The sequence below is a fragment of the Sinocyclocheilus rhinocerous genome, unplaced genomic scaffold (genome assembly GCF_001515625.1).
Source record: "Sinocyclocheilus rhinocerous isolate Xijiao unplaced genomic scaffold, SAMN03320098_v1.1 scaffold97, whole genome shotgun sequence".
Taxonomy (NCBI): Eukaryota; Metazoa; Chordata; class Actinopteri; order Cypriniformes; family Cyprinidae; genus Sinocyclocheilus; species Sinocyclocheilus rhinocerous.
Window position 1 is genome coordinate 213,210 of NW_015666183.1, and position 16,218 is coordinate 229,427.

The window sequence follows — 16,218 nt, forward strand, 5'->3', positions numbered from 1 at the left end:
CCAGATCGTTCGTGCCAATTGTAGCAGGGGAAGAGAACAAACGCTCCCTTGACAATTATGTACGACACCACATGTCGTATTTCTCATTCTGACTAACACGTTTGCCCTACTGGGCCAAGTGTCTCAGCACCAGGAGAACTACTCCAAAAAGTTTATTTGACGCTCTTACAGCACTGTCGGCCACTCTCCTCTCTCCACTCTCCTCTCCAAACTTTGCTGCCACTCTCCAATACAGACCCGTGCAAGGGCCCTTCATCACTTCCCTTCCATCCACCGCCTCGGTGAGCGGGGAGGAGAGCCGCGATCTGCCCTGCTTGAAAATTATAATCAGAGCATTCCTCGTCTGCATCTAGCGAGACAGTTAAAGTTCTGCTCAGACTCTGGGGGCGGCCAGAGGAACCTTGTCGTGAACACTACACTGACTTTCCCACAATCGCTCTAATATTCCATGGCCATGCCAACAACGGCAAGAGCCGCATCAGGATAAGCCCCAGTAGACTGGAGCGGACCATGTTTGGCCACTGAGCCACCAAGCACATGCTACACACCACGTAAGTGCGTAACAATAGAATTGCTGGCAGAGCGCACACACACACACCGGGGTTGGAGAGGGCCCACCTAACGTGGATAACTCCCCAACACTCCGGACAGTGTTGTGACCATAAACACCCACATGCCATAGGACTAGGGATGGGTAGATCGACACCTAGTGTCGACACACGTTTCGAGTTTTTGACACACTAGTGCTTCGAAACAGTGGCTGCGTTCGAAATTGCATACTTCCCTACTATACAGTATAGTAGGCAAAATGCAGTAGGCAAGCGAATAAGTATGTTTGAATCATAAGTATTCATAAAAGAGTAGGTGAGAATTACCTGGCTGGTGCACTACTTCTCGCGAGATTCAGACATACGTACACTTAAGTTGCGTTCGAATATTCAAAACGTAATAATCACTTTAATGTAGCTTGTGCCAACAGTTGTACACGGAAGCAGCTCCGGGCGGTTCAGCGTTGCGCGAAGTACAAAATGAGGATTTGTAAAGAACAATGTCGGAGGATTTCGATATAAGCCAAGAGGAGACTGGTTTTCCTTTGCTAAAGTAAGGAAACTTAGTTGCGTTCGAATATGCCTACTTACTATATAGTAGGAGAAAAGAGTACGTGAAGAAAGAAGTATGTTCGAAACCTCAGTATTCATAAAAGAGTAGGTGAGAAATCCCGGATGTCCTACTGCTTTAGCCAAGATTCTGAAGTGCTCATCGATGGATACTTTTCAATCCCAGGATGCCACGCGAGAGGATACGTCATCATCGAATGTGAAGGAGAACAGCGACGAGGGTGTTTACAAATGTGAGTATTACAAACAAAAACACGGTTCCTTGTGTTAAAATCACATTTGTTGAACTACTGTAGAGTAAACTGTTCAATTGTTGAAGGTGTTAGACGCCAGACAGTAACGTTACAGTATATTTGTGATTTTTCTGTAAAAACATGTATGTAGTTGTTTTTATTATTATGTATAGCGAACAAAGTGAAGTCTCCAAAGTGAATTTACATAAACCATATACATCTTAAAGATTACTAAATGTCTATTTAATATCTGACACACAGACATGAAACAGACATCTGAGTGAGTGATGTGTGCTATCATGTAGAATTAACTGTTGTCAACACTGCTTACATTAGATGAATGTAATGTAAATAAACAAATCTACATAGAGTAACTAAACATAAGTTATCTGTTTTATTTGTCCATTAGTACTGTTGATAAAATGAGGAACATTTGTGTTGGATAAAAGTGAGTTAACACATCAGCAACTACCTCAACATTGAAATATAATATTGAGCACATAGCCATCAAAGGCTCTCAGTGAGTATACTACTGAAATGAATAAAACATTGTTGTAGTTTATTTTAATTATTGTAATTTCAAACAGAGCTATTATAGCACTTTTCTGATTCTTGATTTCTGTGCATTTGCTGCAGTTTTTGTGGTGGAGCAGGATCTGTAAGTAAAGGTGACAGCAGCATTTGTGGAAAAAGGGAAAACCTCAAACAAAAATATAAAGTAAGATCATTTTGTTACTTCTAATACAGAAATCAAATTACATTGTACTGTTAAAATGACCGCTTTTGTATTATATTTGTGCATCTTTGTAGGATCTGAAATGTCTGTAGACTGGTGTGAGCAGTGAGGATGGAGAAGTCCACAGCAGCATCCTGGAAATGGTCCAGTGACATGGATGAGATGCTCCATCACTCCACCTACCCTTGTTACCTCATCTGGGCCGGATGCTGCTGTGGTCTCTTCATCCTCAGTGAGCCCTTGAGCCAGCGAGAACATCTAGAAAAAGCCTAAAAGACACTGAGGATGTGATTTTGGTCAAGTTTGTTTTGCTGGTTTCATCTGTCAATGGAGCCTGAGTTTCAGAAGCTTCAAAAGCATCATCAAATAATGTCATGAAGCTTCTGAAAGTCAGGCTCCATTGACTGATATTGTAGGAACAGAATCCAGCTGGACAAACTTGACCAAAATCACCTTTTGTGTTCAGAAAAAAAAAAACACAAGGATTGAACAGCGTTGAGGCAAGTTAATAGTGACTGAATTTATATGTTTGGGTGAACTAACCCTTTAAACCCCCCAAATAGAAATTGTATGAAATATATGTATGCATTTATATTATAGTAGTACTTTGAAGAAATAAACTTTAAGAAATTAGCAGCTTTATTGAGCGTTTGTCCCCAAGACATAAAAAGGGATTTAAAAAAATCACATTTACATTTATGCATTTGGCAGATGCTTTCATGCAAAGTGACTTACAGTGCTCTTATTACAGGGACCCCCAATCCTCCTGGAGCAACCTAGATTAAAGAGGCTTGCTGAAGGACACACTGGCGGTGACGGCTGCAACCTTCGGAACCAGCAACCTTCTGCTGACCAGTTCACTACACCACAAAAGTAATGAAGCTATATCAAAAATTAGCATGTAATTGTAAGCATATGAAATGAAATTTTGCAAGAAATGGAATGCTGACAACGTGAAATGTAAAACGTTTTACTCTGTGTAAATGTTTTATAGGTAGTCGTGCTCATAAAGAGCAGGCACACGAATGTTTGGAGCGGCAGCCAGATTGTCCCACATGTGTTCTCCCACTCTTGTTCAAGATTGTGTGGTTCAGGGGGCGTCATCATGGTCTTCCTCATCCTCTCTGTGCACTCAGGCAAAGACAGCCTCAATGTCCATTTTCCATCCCATTGTTAGAATCAGTTTGAATAAAGCTTTGTTTCATGTATTGTTGACTTGTATTTATTTATTTTCATGGTTACTTTTATTCTTTTGTTCATTTATTCATGTTTCCTGTTGTCAGTAAATAAAATATAATTGTTTCATTAATTTATGCATTAATTCATTACTTGACTGAAAATTGAGATGCATTCCCCTTACTGCATTTGTCTAGTGTGTATTCATGCATACCTGTGGCATATGACAAAACAAATTACATTTTGCTTGCTTTACTAAAAATTATACATGAAATGAACTAATTATTGGTCAGCATTGATCATTATTATTGTAAGTTTTTGGCGTGGGCTAGCAATGCTGGGGCAATCTTAGTTTTTAAGTAGCAATACTTACATTTTTCGAGTATAATATCAGCAGTCTTCTCCAAATGCCAGATCTTCAAGTTGACCGACGTCTCCTTTGTGCAAACTCTGCAGAAAACCATACTAGGTAGGGTTGTGCAGTTACTGATGCTATGAGGCGATAGTGCACCTGTCTCTCTTGTCTTCATTTTATTATTATTACTGCAGAACTTTTAATTACATAAAAGCTCAGGGAAAGATGGTTGTATCTTTAACAATGAACAATCATAATAGAAAACATAATGGGTTTGCGTACATCATAGTATGAGAATATATACACAGAAAAAAAGGCACAATTTCAAGGGTAAATATCTTTGAATAATCTATATATATTCATAATATTCATATAATCATAATGCATCAAAAAATTGCATTTGTTGTTGTTGTTGCTATTTATAAGCCTGAGGGATGAAACAAAGAGAGTTAAATCTGGGTCATATAAGTAGGGTTAAAAATATAAAAACTTAAATCAACTCACAATTTTTTCTCCTGTAGCGGATCGCTGCGTTTTCGTAAGAAAAATATCCATATTCAAAACGTAATAATCATTTGCTCCTGTTAACAAACGTTGGTTTTCACGAGACTCACCAGCGCATGCGCAACGCTGAACTCACACGTCATCAGCCCCAGAGCTGCTTCCGTGTACAACTGTTGGCGCAAGCTACATTAAAGTGATTATTACGTTTTGAATATGGATATTTTTCTTACAAAAACGCAGCGATTCGCTATAGGAGGCCTTTGTTCACCCCCCGGAGTCGTGTGAGACATTTTTTATGGATGGGCGCTTTTTATTTAACTTCTGTTGGACTGATGCATGCAACACCCACTGAGTGCCATTAAACAGCTTGAAAGATCACGACTGGACTCGTCTGACGGAAGTAATAAAAAAACCCCTAGAATGACTTGAGGGTGAGTAATTTATGGGCAAATTTTCATTTTTGGGTGAACTAACCCTTTAACTAGATTTGGCTGTAGAGTACATACTCTTTTAGCGCTCGATAAGTAAGTACTTATTGAAATTATGTACCTACTCATTGAGTATGCGATTTCGAACGTAGCCAGTGTTCCGGAGCATTGCTTGAAATGAGGCTCTGTCACGTGACCTGTGAAAAACGAAGCTTCAGGCTAGGCTCAAATACAAAGCACATCGATTTTTATTGGCGTATTAAACATTCTGTTTAGAAGGTGAAAAGACACAAGTTTGATGCACGTAAAAATGAAGAACATAAAGTCTTTATTGTCAATGTATTGTGCAAAATACACTAAATTTTGGGAACTCTATCACTGCACACACACATGCGGCCTTGCTATGGCACATATGATTATTAAATAGACAATTAAATCTTACAATGACATCCCAATTAACAAAACATCTAAATGATACAGTTGGTGGAAGAATTTTTATTGACCACCAGATGGCGGAGTAGAGCACTGTCAAAAGCTTCGAAGCATCAACGCAGTTTGTTGTAAAAGCTTCACTGCTTCAAAGGCGCATCCCTACATAGGACAGGGGTGAGTAATGCTCCGCTTATGCTCAGACATTTCTCATGAGAAAGTTTATTTGCCATTTGTTAGCTGTGCTAAACTTGAGCTAAAAACTTCTCTTTTATGCCTTGATAATGTGGCGTGACGGTGTGCTAACAACAGCGCGGTGAAGAGCTGAAGAGCAAAGAGAATGACGCATGCGACTGCATTTATATGCTGTGGGCAGGTAGCCCCGCCCACGTCGTCATGCGTTTTTGGCCTTTCAGGTGTCTTCAGCAGATGGCGCAAGAGCGCGATATCCCAGACTCATTTGTTGTACCCTATGGTTGTACCGAGTGAACCGACTGAATGGGAACGACCAATCGTTCACGAATCAGACTCCACTAATTCACAGGTTCAGTCTCGTAGCTGCTAATTTGACGTGTTTCTAGATGTCTTCTGTTTTGTTATTAGGGTTTCTAAACCTCTTGTGGATTTGGTTTGCAGCAAGCAGTTGTTATTAATGAGCGTCGTTAGGTGGCCTGCAGGGGGAGCTGTTCGTTCAGTTTTTACAGCAGTGCACTTCCTCTATGTAAACAACACAGCTGCATGTTGCGTGTTTGACCTCATATGGCTTTTTCTACTCATCCATCCTGAGGCTGTTTGACAGTTTTACTGCTCAGGAGCGTGAAGGCCATGGCACAGTTTAACAAGGAGCTTTTTTTCAGTAGAAACTCTTCATGTAAACACAGAAAAACGGCATGGTTGATGTCCCTTCAGCAGCTGACAGCGATTAAACCAGAGCAGGATTATTGTCTGCTTTTATAGAGAATGTAGGAGGACTGTGGTATCACACATATTTATCTGTGACCTTTATTTTTTATTCACTGTCTATAAATCAAACCGCACAAAACTGCTGACTTTTTTTCACTCCTCTGTTCTGTAGAAAAATATTTTTGTTTCTCATAGTTTCAAAGATTATTTTAGTTATGTTTCATGTAAGTATCAACTCTGCTTTCAATTGTTTATTCTAAAATAAGAGGTGAAGTAAATATGGTAGTTATATAGGTAATGAATGTGGATGGCATAGCCAGATGATTTAGACTTTAATGAGAAATTTTGAGTTCACAAAGAAATTCCAGACATTTGCAGATTTTAGCATCTGAGCACAGTTTGAGACATTGTTAGATCTCATCTGAAACCCTTGAGGCATGTGAGATTACTAGATTATGTTTCTTATGAGAAACCTTTGATTTGAAGCAGTCTTCAGGAGTTTCAGTTAGCTATGTTTAGGAAAAACAATTGAGATTTCATTTATGATTTTTCTTTCCAAAGGATTTCTCATTCTCATCTGCCAGTATGGAAGCCCATTTATGCCACTGAATAAAAAAGAAAGAAAGGTAATTGTGACTTTTTATCTCACAATTCTGACATTTTTTTCTCACAATTGCGATATCTCGCAGTTCTGACTTTTTTCTCAGAAGTGTGAGATATAAACTCGCAATTGCAAATAATAATGTCAAAATTGCGAGTTTATGTCTTGCTATTCTGGCTTTATATCCTGCATTTCTGACTTTATAACTCGCAGTTGTGAGTTTAGATCACACAATTCCGAGAAAAAAAGTTAGAATTGCGAGATAAGAAGTCGCAATTACTTTTTTTTTATTTATTCAATGGTGGAAACAGGCTTCCATAGCCTCTCATTGAGGACAAATGGCAAAATTCTAAAATATTCCACCCTTGTATTGTGTATGTTGTGTATATATCTATACATTTACTTTATTGTTATCGTATTACCATATCCTCTGCATATTCATGAGTGATATGCAAATGACAAACTGAGTGAAGGGATTTATGCTTCATTTTAATGCATGCAGGAATATGCATCAGGTAAACAACATAAACAACAGCATTGATTTTCACATAAAACCGAAAAGTAATTTTCGTACTTTCATGACCGTTTCTGAAAAAACTTGAGATTTGTGGTGAGAAAAACTATTTCTGGTGAGTCATCGTGATTGTTGAAGAAAGGTCTACATCACAAATCCATCTGTGCGTTTCGTTCTTTCTCTCCACAGTGGCGAATGAAACCGGAGAGAGCAGTGCGAGACCTCTGGCACGATTCGCACGTGAGTATGTGGAATCAAATTGCAACTTTGTTGTTGACTTCACTTTTACTTTAAAAGTGTCTCCTGTCACAGTGAGAAAACGGGTATGAGGGTGACACACAAAAGTTCACAGTCTCCATTGATCAAACACACTGATCTGTAATCATAACAGCAGTGAAAGGTGTTAGAAATCATTCAGGTTGTCTCTAAAAGTATGCAACCTGCATCCTGCCGTCTTTGCCAACAGGCACTCAGTTGTGGAAATATTTATTTAACCCAATCACTTGAGCATTAATATCATGTGACTAACCAGCTAAACCTTCACCCCTTGACTGCATGTTTGCAAAACAGGAAACTGGCAAGAATTCTTTCTCTTCCTTTGTCTTTCTATCTCTATTTCTCTCTCTGCCCTGGTCTTGCATTCTGTCATCTGCACCCCTCTGAGCTTTCGATCTCTGATTGTTGCATCAGGTTCCAAGTCCCAGAATGCTTTGTGGAACGCCATCACAGCAGGCATCGGGATCAAGGACAAAGACAAGCGGGGTATCCTGATTGACCCGCGGAGCCCGGAGGAGATTCTAGCTGATGACCTGCCCTCTGTCGACAGTCCTGTTGCCATGGAGAAGACCGCCATCAGGTTTGGAGGGAATCACACAGTCACTCACACCTCGATCAATCAGTATGGGCCGATATCTACTCTCAATCAATCGATGCTGGTTCTGCGTTAACTGCTTTTGTGAAAAGTGCTTTTTCTTTACCAGCTGTTATCTAAAAGCACGTTAGAATGAAACTGGGTGAATGGTCATGCTCTGTTAGCAGGAATTATGCAGTGATTATGTCATATAAATATCACTTTATAAATATGTATAAATATAATTTATATAAATGACACGATTATGTCACTTAAATATATCATATAAAGTGCTTTGTGCATGTGTTTTCCACTCATAAGCACAGCTGGCAGGGCTAGATAGGATTATTGATTTGTTTAGGAGCAATGGTGTCAAACCAACACTTCTATTACAGATCACAGCAGGCTTCTCAGTACTGAAAGACCACGCTCTCAAAAATGAAGGTTCCAGCTGGAGCCAAAAGGCTTTTAGGTCACTTTTAGGCCATAGGAGAACCTATTTAAACCCTGCTAAGAAGTTTCACATTCTAGTTATTTAGTAGACCTTCTGTTTCTTTTAAGAGCTAAAGAACCAATATGATTATACGAGAACCTTAAGATGTAACTTATTTACTTTCCAAAGAACCATAAATTCTTATCAGTATAGGTTTCAAATAGAGGTTTTCACTGCTACGAACCATTTTTTGGTTCCCAAAAGCACTTTTTTCCACTGTAAAGAACCTTTTGTGCAATGAAAAAGTTCCAAGGATGTTAAATTTTTTTCGTGAAACCATAGATGCAGATAGCCTTTATATTTGAGAGCATATAGCAACTCGGGAAACCTATACAGAAAATGGCTCATGAAAAGAAGTGGCCTTACAGTTTATTTTTAAGAGAATATATGCTCTGTCTGTCTCCAGGGTGTGGTGTCATTCTTGAAAATCGTATATTATATAAAAATTGTGTGGATTGGCTAAAGTGGCTAGTTGTGCTGCCACATATATAGGCTTTTCACATCTGTGTTTAGTCAGAAAGCATTTTTCTTATTATCAGTGTTGAAAACAAAATTTTTTTGGAACTTTTTCTTCAGGATTTTTCAGCATCTATTTGAAAATATATTTTTTTGTAACAATGAAAAAGTCTTTACTGTGACTATAAAAAATGTAATGCATCAATGCTAAAAGTAAAAAGTTTTTTTTTTTTTAAATAGTAATGTCTTAAAAAACTTTCTGAAATATGCAAGATATATGCAAAGATAGCATACGTCTGTCCAAACTATTTCTTGACCAAACTAATTATTTTATTTTATTTTATTCAGTACGTATATTTTAACATTTGTTCGTAAGGATGTACATTTTTCAACGTCATAATCCCTACTCCCACAGCAATCCAGTAAACCATCATAATCCATACCAATCTTAGTGTATCCCGAACGGATTTCACATGAACGTCAGACACATAAATCCCATCATTGCGGCATTCTGAAAGGGAACGACAGGAAAATGAATGATGAAACTGAATGATATTTGGACTCAGCTGTCTGCTGTTAAACAGGGAGACTCCAGTGGACTGTGATGTTCTGTATAGTGAGCGGCTCCTCATTAATCACCCTGTGTGAGGAAGGGAGGGGAGAACCGTATGGCATTAGTCCTGACGTCAGCACCAGGCACCGTCTGCTATAAATATCCACCGTAAAACTGTGCTCCAGTGAATCCTTAATGTTCTATTAGTGTGTTATTGTGCACTTGGGCAGCTCGAGAGGGCATATTCCGCAGGTCGTGTGAGGGGTTGCAGGTGAGAGAGCCCCCCTCCCAGCTGAGAAGTAACCAGTCTGAACATGGCATGATGGGATGGCAGGATGTGGCAAGCCAAAACCCGCCTACTTGTCATCAGATGTCCCACAGAGAGAGTTTAACCCTTCACCAGCGAGACTGAGTCAATGAACAAACAGAATGACCAAAATAAACAATTAAAAATAGTTTTGTTCATAGTGACCATGACTGCCATGCTCCAAAAAGCACAATAAAAGTAGTCTAAATGTCTCATGCACTATATGCTAAGTATATTAAATTAGACATTCAGTGTATTTGATAATCTTGTCCTTTACTTGAACTTGAGAACCATATCAGTCCGATTCATGATGCATGAAGCAGTTCTTTTGAACCAGTTATTTAAAAAAAAACGAAAGAGTAGTATGAATGACTTATGCACTATATACTAAGTCCTCTGAAGTAATTTTAATCATAATTCACTCATAATCTTGTCCTTTAGTTGAACTTGAGAACCCTATCTTTTGAGATGTACTGTAACCCTCTGGTGCTGCTCACGTGGCAGTCAAAAAATATATTTTTTTTTAAGTGAAATGAAATGTACTATATTTTAGTTCAATAATGTTTTTTATTTAACATTTTGTGTTTTTAGGGGATTTTATGGTACTAAATTATACGGAATAATGATTCATTTATTACCCATTAACCATTTTTTGAGCATAGACCTCAAATGAAATTTCCAACTTAAACTGTCATAAATCTTGAATGCTTTGAATCTCAGACTTAAAGGTGCAATAGGTGATTGTCTTCAGAAACATTTTTTGTTATGCTGGTTGATCTCTTTTTAAAGAAGACACTTGGCAGATTATAAAAGTGAAATACAATTTCTTATTAAATTTCTAAATGTATTATTTTAAAAAATTCACAAAAATACTGTTTTAAAATTTTATATGAAATGTATATTTTCTAAAACATGTATTACACTGCATACAAATTGCATGAAAACCAAAGCCATAAATCTAAAGAAGTTGTGTTCTAAATTTGAGGTTGATATCTTAAAAAATGAGCTTTCAGTAAGATTTTGTTTGTGCGCAGTACCATTAGATGAAATTTGCTTTCTTTCATTTCCAATACAAGTGTAAATATTTTTTTCAGGACCGTTTAACCATTTTGTATGACCATTAATTTTGTGTGTGCACAAAGCAAGTGCCAATAGAAAGTTTTGTACCATTCCAATGAAGTAAAAAAAAAAAAAAAACTAAATTTTTTAGGTAAAAGTTGTCCAAACAGCACTAGAGGGTTAAGTAAACAAATCAGACTCATCAGTATCTCGAGTTAAACTCACTGATTCAATTATCTGGATACAGTGGTTTTTGAATGAATAGACCTGGAATATAGTGTAAGAGTCGAGAATTTGCTGTTAATTTACTGGTTGAACTATTGATGTAAGACAAAGACACATTGAGACGATGGAATTTGTGGAATTGTGCTTGTTCTTGTGTGTGTGTGTGTGTGTGTGTGTGTGTGTACAAGGCTGATGAGGTGTGTGTGCACTTAATTAAAAAGGCAAGGAAAGTAATGCACCTTTGAGTGAGTGGTTGGAGAGGCCCAGTCTGATCTTATGTTACTCTGAGGTCTGTGGGTTTTTTTCCCCCAGGGTAAGATATTAAGATTGGCAGGGCTGCTCTTCCATTAGTCTTATCTAGAAATTGTGTGACTAAAGAGTTGAACTGATTCAGTGTGACCCTCACAGATTGGAATGTCAGCCGCATTTATTATTCTAATTTACTAAGAGGTGACTTTTACTCTATGACAGACACGTTCACCTTTACACGGCCTGTCGAGAAATACTGCACATCCTGGAAATTTCGCTATGGTTTTAAAATAGCTTCTTGATTCTGGTTCTTTTTGACATTTATGCCATTTTAAAAACTCAAATCTCTTGTCCTGTGATTGTTTTTTTTTTTTATGAAGAAAATAATTAGTTAACAAAAGGTCAGGTGGATAATAATGTCTGATCACTTAGTGCTCTGTTTAATATGATTCGAAATATCATTTATTTCTGTAATGCAGACAAGTTACACTGAATTTTTATGCTTAAAATTAAAAATGTAATTATGGAAAACAATTGCTAAAAAATTGTGAATGTGAATTTTTACATATTTAATGCTATTACTTAAAAAAGCTTGATATTCCTGCCCCCAAACTTGTTCCATTTGAGCTAATAAATAAAAATGATTAATATTAATAATATTAAAATATATTATATGGCTTAAGTTCTTCCTTCAGTGGAAGTCTGTTGTTTTTTTTTAAACCAGACAAAAATCTAGTAGATGATAAATTCTGATTACTTGGAAAAGTAATAAAACAGCTCTTATTTAATTTGATTTGCGTTGTTATTTATGTCTGTAACATGAACAATGCAGGACGAGTTATGGTGAATTTTAATATAAAAAAAAAAAAAAAAGTAATTTCCAAAAGCAATTCCTAAAATTCTAATTTGAATTTATAACATTTTTATTTTTTTTTATTTATTTTTTTTACATTTATTTTATTTTTATTTTATTTGTCCTTATTTGTAAGTCGCTTTGAATAAAAGTGTCTGCTAAATGACTAAATGTAAATGTATTTAAATGCTATTGAAATGGTTAAAAAAAGTGTGCCATTGAGCCAATAAATAAAATTGAATTATATTACCGTATTGGCCCGAATATAAGACGACCCTGATTATAAGACGACCCCCCCTTTTTCCAGATGTACCTTTTGGAAAAAGGCTTTTTAAAAACCAAATCTTGTTTTTTCTCAGTAAAACACATTTTGTCTTCAATTATTTTCATATTGCATATTTTTCGATTCATGCAGCTGTAAGGTTTTCTTTTCTTTTGTTTTTAGTCGCGATCTTTACAACACACATTACATTACGTATTTCATGGCACACTCGTTTTATGCGTATTTGGCGCCACCTATTCTTGTGGGTGTATTATTGACATGTCAAAGTCTAGACCCTGAATATAAGACGACCGCGTTTTTTCAGATGTATTTCCAAGAAAAAAAGATCGTCTTATATTCGGGACAATACGGTAATATATAAAATAATGACAAATAAAAATTTTTTTGTTAATAAAAAATGAATAAAACTTATTTTTTAAGCTGATTAATTGAATAGATTATTAACAGTTGCTTATCAAAATAATGGTTAATCGCAACTCTTTCTTGACTATCTGTAGATTTTCACTTGCTTGGAAAACAGACTGCAGTCATGCATCTATGCATCTTTCCATTCTAATGGTGCTGTTAGGTGGCATTCATTTCTCGCTCAATTCTTTCTTTCCCTCTCTCTCTTATTCTTTCTCCCTCTTTCCTCTGGAGCAAATTCATGTGTAACACAGCAGGCTGAGGTTCATCTCCTCTGAATGAACTCATTACGTCTGAGGTGCGAGGCGCAGCAAGATTGTTTCAGAAGAGCGTCTGTCTCTCCTTACATCAGCTGTCCTCGATGCTTCTCGTGACTTATGGATGATTTGACCTTTGCACGCCTCCGATCTTTAGCCGGGGCTCGTGAGAGCGTACACAGGTGGACGTCCCATTCTCATCTCGCCCAAACGGCGAGTTTTCTTTCGATTATCGTTTCTCTTTTAGTCCCAGCTTTCTGCCGGCTCTCTGATAGGTCTGTAGCAGGCAGAGCTCATTTTAGTGGAGAAACCTAATATTCCAGTTGAGCGCAGCACCGTTGAGTAGAATGAACTGAGTGAATGAAAGCAAGATTGAGCGGGATCTTACAGGAACGCAGGGAAACAGGGCAGGTGCCAGTCGGGCAACACTTTAGTCCAGCTGTGATTGGAGTTAAAGCTTAAATGTAAATCATTTAAATGTAGCATTAAAGGGAAAGTTTGTGCAAAAATGAACATGCTGCCATCATTTATTTACCCACAGACATAAAATGTCATTTTTAATTTTCATTATCCCTTTAAATATGGAAGCCAGTTTCCGCCACTAAATAAAAAAGGTAATTGTGAGTTTTTATCTCGTAATTCTGACTATTTTTCTCGCAATTGCGAGTTTACACATCACAATTCTGACCTTTTTTTTTGTGTGATAAAAACACGCAATTCTGAGTTTTTTCCCTGCAAATGCAAGTTTGTATCTTGCAATTCTGACTTTTTTTTCTTGCAATTCTCGCAACTGTGACTTTTTTTTTCAGAATTGCGAGAATTGCAAGAAACAAATTCGCAATTTCGCAATATAAACTCTGAAACAATCTAAATTGCGAGTTTGTGATTTTCTTTCTCAGAATTGTGAATTTAAATCTAGCAATTCTGAGAAAAGTCTGAAATGCGAGTTTGTATCATGCAATTCTGCAGAAAAAAGTCAGAATTGCAATATGTAAACTCTCTCTCTCTCTCTCTCTATATATATATATATATACAGAGGCGGACAAAGTACTCAACTCCATTACTTGAGTGAAAGTACAGATACTGCTGGTCAAATATTACTCCATTACAAGTACAATCACCAGCTTCGTGTTGCTCAATAGCTAATTACCCACCTCCCATCCCTGACTCCTTCAGCCTTCTGATTCTCCTTGAATCAGACTAATTTCAAAATGTTACATTAAATTATTGAACCTTATGATATCTGCAATAGATTTATGTTGGTTCTGTTCTGTTACACTGGGGGGTTATTGCTGCTCTTATGCATGCTAGGCTGCATGGATGCGCAGGGAGTTCTTGCCCAGAACAGAACCATACCACCAATCCAAACTGTATGCTAATTGTCAGTCATCTTTGACGATAGTGGTCCTGACAGAAATTAGATTTGTCAGGCTTTACAGGGTTAAGTTATCACCTTGAAATAGTGAATTAAAATATTTTATCCATTCAACTGCAGCAATTTGCAGATTGCTCACCAATTAAGTTTCAACCTATTGATAGGCAGTTCATGTAGAGTGATTAATCACCTGTAAAAGATATCTGCATCCTTTCTTTCCTAAGCTTTGTTTATCCTGTCATCCTTCCACAAAGGAGGCCCTGGAGAGTATTTGTTTTCTCTGACCTACAAATCTCAAAGACCAGAGGCTGTCATGTTTAGGGAGCTTGTTACTCAATATGAGTGTCTCCCTCCCCCTCCCCCCACCAAGTCACCTGACCTGCCCGGTGCAGATCCTACTGTGAGCTGACGGGATTAAAAACTCAATAATTCATGCACTGACTGGATGTTAATTAGCTTGTCCAGTCCGGCTTTGTATTTGTGTCTTTTGGCTCTACGGTGCCCTTGAGTTTAAGGCAGAGGATAACTATCACTAGTCATCAAAGTGTTATTGATTTATGTAATGACACAGTATTCTAAGAACATAATGAAGTCAAGTTTTCATTTATATATATATATATATAAATGAAAACTTGTAAATGTGTACAGGCACTGATAGTGAAATGCTTCTTGATATTTGACAGTTATTGAGAAATACCATACCTCAACCTTTCCGGATGGCAACATGGATATGGATATTCCCTCGTGAAATTCGCTACTTGGTTTTAGTCACAGAACAATTTGAATTATTTTTTAATGAAGAGGGAATATTCCGGTAGGTCATCAATCTACACAGGCAGACCAATGACTGCATGATTAGATATGCCAGCTATGTTAATTAATAATGCAGATATATTTCATTTCTTTCGTGCTCTCTCTCTCTCTCTCCATCACTGTTCATTCTCATTTATACCATTATATTCTTTCTCAAAGAATTGAGTGAATAGAATGATGAAATCAATAAAAAAACATTTATTACAGAATTCTTACTATGTTGAGCAATAAATGGCATTGATTGTATGGTTATGGACAGGCTGATCTCTTCCTTGTAGTTCCACCCACTCCAGCTTGTTGAAGAACAAACTGCATGCTGTTTATCTCCCCTCAGAGGTTTTCATTTTTGTTGTCTGTTAAATATTCATGTCTGGTGCTGTTGCTGTTTGCTTTCTACCTGCATATTTGTTTTGGGAAGGTCAGATCTGAATAATTCTATGCAGTCATGCTTTTTGCCAGAGTTGAGGTACTTGGACTTGGGACTCGGACTTGGATATTTTGGATGCGGAAATTTTTCAGGGTACAGACGAATCCATGTCATGTGTAATATAAAATAAAAAAAAGTAACAACATAGAAATTAATATAAAAAGACATTAATAAAGTCTCCCACTTAACCTCAATTGATTAAAAACTAGGACTCGACAAGGTGGACTCAGACCCAATACTGCTTTTTGCGTGATTTACCCAAACAACACTGATTTAAAGGGGTCATATAATGCTACATGCACTTTTACAAGTTGTTTTAATCACCTTTCCTAATAATGTGCTAATTAACAAGTTTCGCGATGAATGCGGCTAAAGTAAACAGTCTCTCTGAGAGCAGCTCGGAAGAGAGGGGCGGGAAACGCGCAAACTCCAGGTCACGACATCCAAATGTTAAAACACACTTAACGGCACATATTTCAGGAAAGTATAGTTTCTATCCTAAGCCATGAAAGATTCGCTCACTTGGAAATGAACATTGTGTCAATATTTACTCACCCTCTTGTTTGAAATCTGTGTGCTGTTATTGGTTACTTGGAACACAAAAGGAGTTTTTGAA

At 37.3% G+C, this 16,218-nt stretch overlaps 1 long non-coding RNA gene across 1 annotated transcript; it reads left to right on the top strand.

The window, feature by feature from the left end:
- The first annotated feature begins 6,438 nt into the window (after positions 1-6,438).
- Positions 6,439-7,966, top strand: LOC107732127 (uncharacterized). The gene is made up of 3 exons (XR_001638841.1): positions 6,439-6,508; positions 7,187-7,237; positions 7,688-7,966. It is a non-coding gene; the product is annotated as an uncharacterized LOC107732127 (long non-coding RNA).
- The last annotated feature ends 8,252 nt before the right edge of the window (positions 7,967-16,218 follow it).